Raw genomic sequence first — 6,658 nt, forward strand, 5'->3', positions numbered from 1 at the left:
ATACTTTGTTAATTTTCAATCATGATTACCTAACGCTAACTGAAACGTTGTAATTTTCATAAAAAACCGCAACTTTCTAGCACTAATCTAACAAAAGATTGTCATAAACAATAATACATTTTTTAAACGTATAATTTATCAACTTACAATAATTAGTACCTCAATCCATCTGAAAAGTTTTAATTTCAGGAAGAAACCGCGACCTTCTGGCATTAATTTAAGAAAAGATAGTTATAAACAATTGTGAATTGTTAAAACCAAAATTAAATTAACTTAAAATTATTATTACCTCACTCAAACTAAAAAGTTGGAAATTTGAGAAAAAACCGAAACTTTCTAGCTTTCCTTTAAGAAAAGATAGTTATGAACAATAATAAATTGTTTCAACCAATACTTTATTAACCTGCATCAATTATTACCTTACTCTAACTATAAAGTTGACAAATAGTTAGAAATTTTAGAAAAACTGCAACTGTCTATCATTATTTTATCTTATCCTTATACTATTTCCTTTTTCTTTTACTTCTCTTCTATCTCTACCTTGCCTTCTTTACATTCACTGTTTCATTATTTCTCATTCCTTCCTCGATCCCCTCCAATTCTTTCATTCTCTCCTCACCCAATGCATCGAGATTCTTTTGTCAGCTTTCTTTTTCTTAAATTCCTCTCCTACATTCTTCCCGTACGTCCTATGTTTCCACTTCTCATTCACAGATTCGGTACTTTTTGTTCTTCCTTTCCCATTATATTGCTTCCCTTACATCGTTTCCTCACCCAAATGTTGCTCTTCCCCTCTCTGATACTTAATTTTTGCTTCTTTTTTCACCTTATATCCAGTTTATTGGAACATTTGAATCTCTTCCCATTTTCCTGACGTTTCCAGACTTGATTTGTAGTCTCACCTATAGCATAGGCCTTTCCATCTTTCATTATTCCTAACACATTGATTATTTCTTCCCTTGTGATGTGTTATTTCTTGTTTCTTTCCCTTCCGTCTTCTCTTCTCTCCTTTTAAATTGCCGATTTTCTTTTATACATCTCATTAAACTCCTTTCTTCTCCTTTATTCTCCAATAATTTTCCCTTTCATCCATTTTTTAAATTCTTTTCTTACTTTTTTACATTCCTTATTCTATCCACTTCTGTCGCCTCCATCACTAACTTATTTTTGTTAGGTCCCGTAATACTCTTTTTATTTCTCCTACCATTATTTCCATCTCTTCGTATACATGTCCCTATCCCATTTTCAGATTCTTTACCTTTCCTTAGATTGTTCTTTTAAGTTCATTGCTTCCCTTTTATAGTTATAACTTTTTTGTCCCTGTGATGTCACTATTATGGTAATGTGATCCGAATCGATGTAATAGATCTCTAGTTTCTTAAACTTTCCTACTTCGACCTCCACTTTCACATAATCAACTACCGTTCCCTTTACTCTTCCTGAGCGTTATTCCTCTTTCTCATTACCTTCTATATTTCGGTTTATTATATTTAAATATAATATATTTATTCCATCGCATTCAAAATTATCAACAATTTCTTTCCCTCCATATTGATAATTGAACTTTTTTCCCTCTCCATTCCTTTCCTCTGCATCCTGTTCTTGCATTAGAATCTCCTCCTATTATGAGCCTAATATATTTTTTCTGTTCTTTTATCAGTTCCCTTATCTCCTCTAATTTCTCTTCATCTGCTACATACACCCTAACTATATTCCAACTTTCTCATCCCCCTTTTACCTCTTCTACTATCAATCCTTTTTTTTCTTTTTTCATCTCTTCTAATTTTCCTTCTTAAATATTTCTTCCTCACTCCTATCACCAATCCTCACGTTTCTCTTTCATTTTTCTTTTTGAATTTTAAACTATCTGTAACCTTTTGGTAATTTTCACCTTACTCTTTCCCATTCATTTTCATCCACCCTCCATCATTAATACCATCTTTTAGTGTTCCGAATTTATCATAAATTTCCTATCCTTTCTTTTTAAATCTGCTAAATTCCAATATTTTATCCAAAAATAAAACAATTTATTTCTTCTCTTTTTGTTTTCTACTATTACTTCTTTTCCTCTCTGCCGTTCCCTTCTCTGCTCACCACTTGTCATCTCACTTTTTACTAAGTTTTCCCTTTCTTCGTCCAAACTCTACCACATAAATTTGTATTCTGCTATATTTAGCCAGCTATTTCTTTCTTTCTTTACTCTTCCGCTATTCCTTAACAGCTTAACTTGTAGTTATTCCTTTCTTCCCAGGTTCAATTATCCTCTATTCTCTCCAAACGCCTTTTTCAACACTTTCCTCGTATGTTCCTTTTCCGTAATTTCACCAGTATAATTTATTTGCTCTCCTTTTTCAAATTCCTTTTCTACACCTCTCGCTTACTTCTGTACTTCGTCTTTTATTCCTTTCAGCACTTCGTTCATTAAAGTTATACACTTTTAAAGAAAAAATTGGTTTATTTTTGAAAACTAAACTTCAAAATTCAAAAACTCATGACTTCGCAGAAATTTTTTTTTATCGAATTCGAAAGTTTTGTTTAAAGAACATTTCATATTTAATGGTTGAAAATGAGTTTTCAAATTTCACCCCCATAAGATTTTTTTATAATGTCCTAAAAAAGACCCGTAAATGAAAATTAAGGTTTGAGGGTGATTGGTGCTCATTCTTATTTTTTGCGGTTTATCCTAGTACAAATTGTTTTTAATACATAAAATAATAATTTCTTTTGATAACCAGATTTTTTGAAAATATGGTGTCATTTTTAATTATTGTTTATAGAAATTTTTTCTCATAATAGAAGTAGAAAGACACGTTTTTTTTAATTTTGCAACTTTTCGGTAAGAGCAAGGAAATAATTTATTTTCGTTAACTAAAATAACTGTTTATGCAATTTATTATTATTTATAACAATAAACTCTTAGTATAATACTAGAAAGGTAAGGTTTTTTTCTGAAATTTCCAATCTTTTTTAACTTTTAGCTTAGAGTGAGGTACTGATTATTCAAAGTTGATGAAAATCTTTTTTTAAACAAATTATTATTATTTATAACAGTATTTTTTATAATAATGCTAGAAAGTTGCTGTTTTTTCTTAAATCAACAACTTTATGTCAATTTTTCAGTTATAGTGAGGTAATCATTAATTCAAATTAACAAAGTATTAATGTGAATAAATTATTATTGTTTATAACTGTCTTTTCTTAGAGTAATACTAGAAAGTTGCTTTTTTTCTTAAAATTCCAAGTTTTTGTCAGTTTTTTTACACCATGTGACGTAATAATTATTGAAAGTTAGGAAAGTATAGGTTAAAACTTGTTTATTATTTATTATTAAAAAATTGTTTATAACTATTCTATCTTAGAGCAGATCGAGAAATAGGCGGTTTTTTCTCTTAAATTTTCAACTTTTTGTGGACTTGCTAATTGAAAGAAGGTAATAATTAATTAAATTAAACATTGTGTAGATATAAACAATTCATCATTGTTTATAAATATCTTTTCTTTAAGCAATTCTAAAAAGTTGCCGTTTTATTCTCAAAATGCCAAAAACTTTTCAAGTTTTCAATTAGAATGAGGAAATAATCAACTAAAGTTAATAAAGTATTGTTATAAACAGTTAATTATTGCTTATTACTGTTTTTTTAAAATAACGTTAGAAATTTGCTGTTTTTTCTTAAGTTACTATTTTTTTAAATTTTTCAGTCAGCGTAAAGTAATAATAGTTGAAAGTTAACAAAACATTGGTTTAAACAATTTATTATTGTTCATAACTATTTTATCTCAGATCAGAGCTAGAAAGTTTTGGTTTTCCTCTTAATTTTTCTACTATTCCTCCAGTTTTCAATTAAAATGAAGCAATAGTTATTGAAAGTTAAAAAGTATAGATTTGAACAATTCATTATTTATTACTATCTTTTCTTAGAGTAATACTAAAAAATTGTATTCTCTTACATTCTCAGCTTTTTTCAATTTCTGTGGATAGAGTAAAACAATAGTTATTGCACGTTGAGGAAAAATTAGTTTAAACAATTTATTATTATTTATAAATATTTTATCTTAGATCAAACTTACATATTTGCGGTTTTTATCTTAAATTTCCAACTTTGGTCCACTTTTCAATTAGAATCAGTTAACAATTAATTCAAGTTAACAAAGTGTTGATTTTAACAAAAATTTAATTCCTGAAAATAAAACCAAGGATCCAACGACCATGATAATAATAAAAATAAAAAAGTTGACGGAAATCAAAAAGAGAAGGAAGGGGATTTGGTTGGTTGCATTCTCATTTTTCTTTCCTTTTTTTAATTTTTGTACAAAAAAGTATTTTTTTTCTTTTCTTCTATAGGAAATTTTTAAACAATTTTTTAATTTACAATAGGATATATTCCAGTCTTTTTATCGACATCTTCCAGAATAATATTATTAGTCTGGAAGATGTCGATTTGAAATTAACTTTGATAAATCGATTTTTAAATAGTTTACGTTCTTATTTTTGAGTTTTATTAAAAAAATTGTATTAATATTATTCAGCAATTTTTTAAACATTTTTATTTAAAAACATGTGCGTTACCAAACTTTTTTGGGTCTTTTTCTATAATATCTAAAGGAAGACGTTTTAAATTTTTAAACATTATTAAATTTTGTTTTTATATAACTACTTGATTATTATTTAACATTATTCTAATTTTGTTAGTGAGACCATAAAAAATATTTAAAAATTCAATTGTGTTTTAGGACTTGAATTTATATACATAGTTTTCTTTTTTTTTATTAAAAACGAAAGGAGACATATGTCAAATATGAAATTTTGACCATTTTCTTTGGCAGCGCTCGATTTCCCTTATTGGGGAAAAACACTTTATTAGATTTCTCGCTGACAGATCGGACATTTTTTAAATGAAAGCTAGAGATCGAATTACAAGGAACATCTGTTCTCTTTTCGCAAACCGCACTCATATAATAAGTATACCAGATCAAAGGTTCCATGGAAGGAAATTTATCCCCGATTCCCAGATGAGCTTCGAAATGTAGATTAATATCCTCAGGGACGTGTCGTTCGTGACATTACTTCAGATACATACTTTTACTTTGTCAATCCATCCCCTACTAAAATTACTAAAATCATTACTGGTCCTTCATCACACACAGCCCTAGTCAATTAATCTTCAATATTCGTTCATAATTCCCCTTCTTCCTTAATCTGATATCTATTTTCTCATGCTGCGATATCATTTCTAACTAAGGGGTCAAAATATCTCAATTGTGCCACTTTTAAATCGATAGTTCTATTTTCAATCAATTTATACAGTTTTCAATCCATTCTTATATTAAAAGAATTCCCTTAAAATATTTGTGGAAAAAATTAATTTTTTTAAAAGTTATTAACAATGAAAGTTCTTGATAAGTTTCCTTTTTCAAAAATGAGTAGATGAGCAAGGCCGGTTCTAAATACAAATTCTTACCTTACCGAAATCGAGAAGATTCGACCTGTAGTGGTTCGTGTCCGTGCTAAGCTTCCAGAACGTTCTCGAAGCTTAGCACGGACACGAACCACTACAGGTCGAAGCCTCTCGATGTCGGTAAGGTAAGAATTTGTAGATAGAATCGGCCTGGCTCATCTAATAAAATGGATTACTCACGAACGGTTCATCGAAATTCAATAATTTAATTGAGTTATTGCAATTTTTGATACGAAGTGTGCTTACGCTAAACTATCGTTCGGTAGTAAAAAACATTTTCGGACACGCGCGGATATTATATTATTGAGTACAATATGACACGGATTTTCAACTAAAATGATAAATTTTCATGAAAAAATGGATTTTTAATCAAGTGGTTCAACTTTATACCGGGTATAGTTAATTTTTTAATCAAAAGTTGAATTTTCAACCAAAAAGATTAATTTTCTACTAAAAGAGATGAATTTTCAACAAAATAGGTTCATTATCAACTAAGAAAATAGATTTTCAACCAAAAGTTAAATGTTTAAGTTTTCAGTTAAAAATATTCATTTGAGAAAATAATAATAAAATCAAAATAGTTCACTTTTCCACAAACCAGATGAATTTTTAACAAAAAGAATGAAGCTACATTAAACATTTTTTTTTCAAATCAATATTGTAATCTTAAAGATAAATTTTGATCCAAGAAGTTTCTACTAAACAGAAGAATTTTCAACAAACTAGATCCATTATCAACTAAAAAAATCGGTTTTCAACCGATTTTGACAAATAAATACTAACAAATAAAGCTACATTAAAAAAAATGAACTTTTTAATAAAGTGGATCAACTTTGAGCAAAGAAATAGGGGAACAATTGGGTAATAAATTATTTTGAACCCAATTTTAATTTGAAATGATAAATGTTCATTTAAAAAATGCATTTTTAATTAAGCTGTTCAACTTTCTACCAGGTATAGTTATTTTTTAATGAAAAAGATGAATTTTCAATCCAAAAGATTAATTTTATACTAAAAAAGAATAAGGTGGTTTAATTTTCAATTAAGCATAGATAAATTTTCAACCAAAGAAATGAATCATCAACCAAAAATATTCTTTTTTAAGAAAGTGGTTAAGTATTCAATCAAGTAGTTGAATTTTCAATCAAAACATGTTAATTTCCAAAAAAATGAATAGTCAAATTATCATTGAGAAGATTAAT

The sequence above is a fragment of the Belonocnema kinseyi genome, chromosome 10, assembly GCF_010883055.1.
Source record: "Belonocnema kinseyi isolate 2016_QV_RU_SX_M_011 chromosome 10, B_treatae_v1, whole genome shotgun sequence".
In the NCBI taxonomy this organism is placed as follows: domain Eukaryota; kingdom Metazoa; phylum Arthropoda; class Insecta; order Hymenoptera; family Cynipidae; genus Belonocnema; species Belonocnema kinseyi.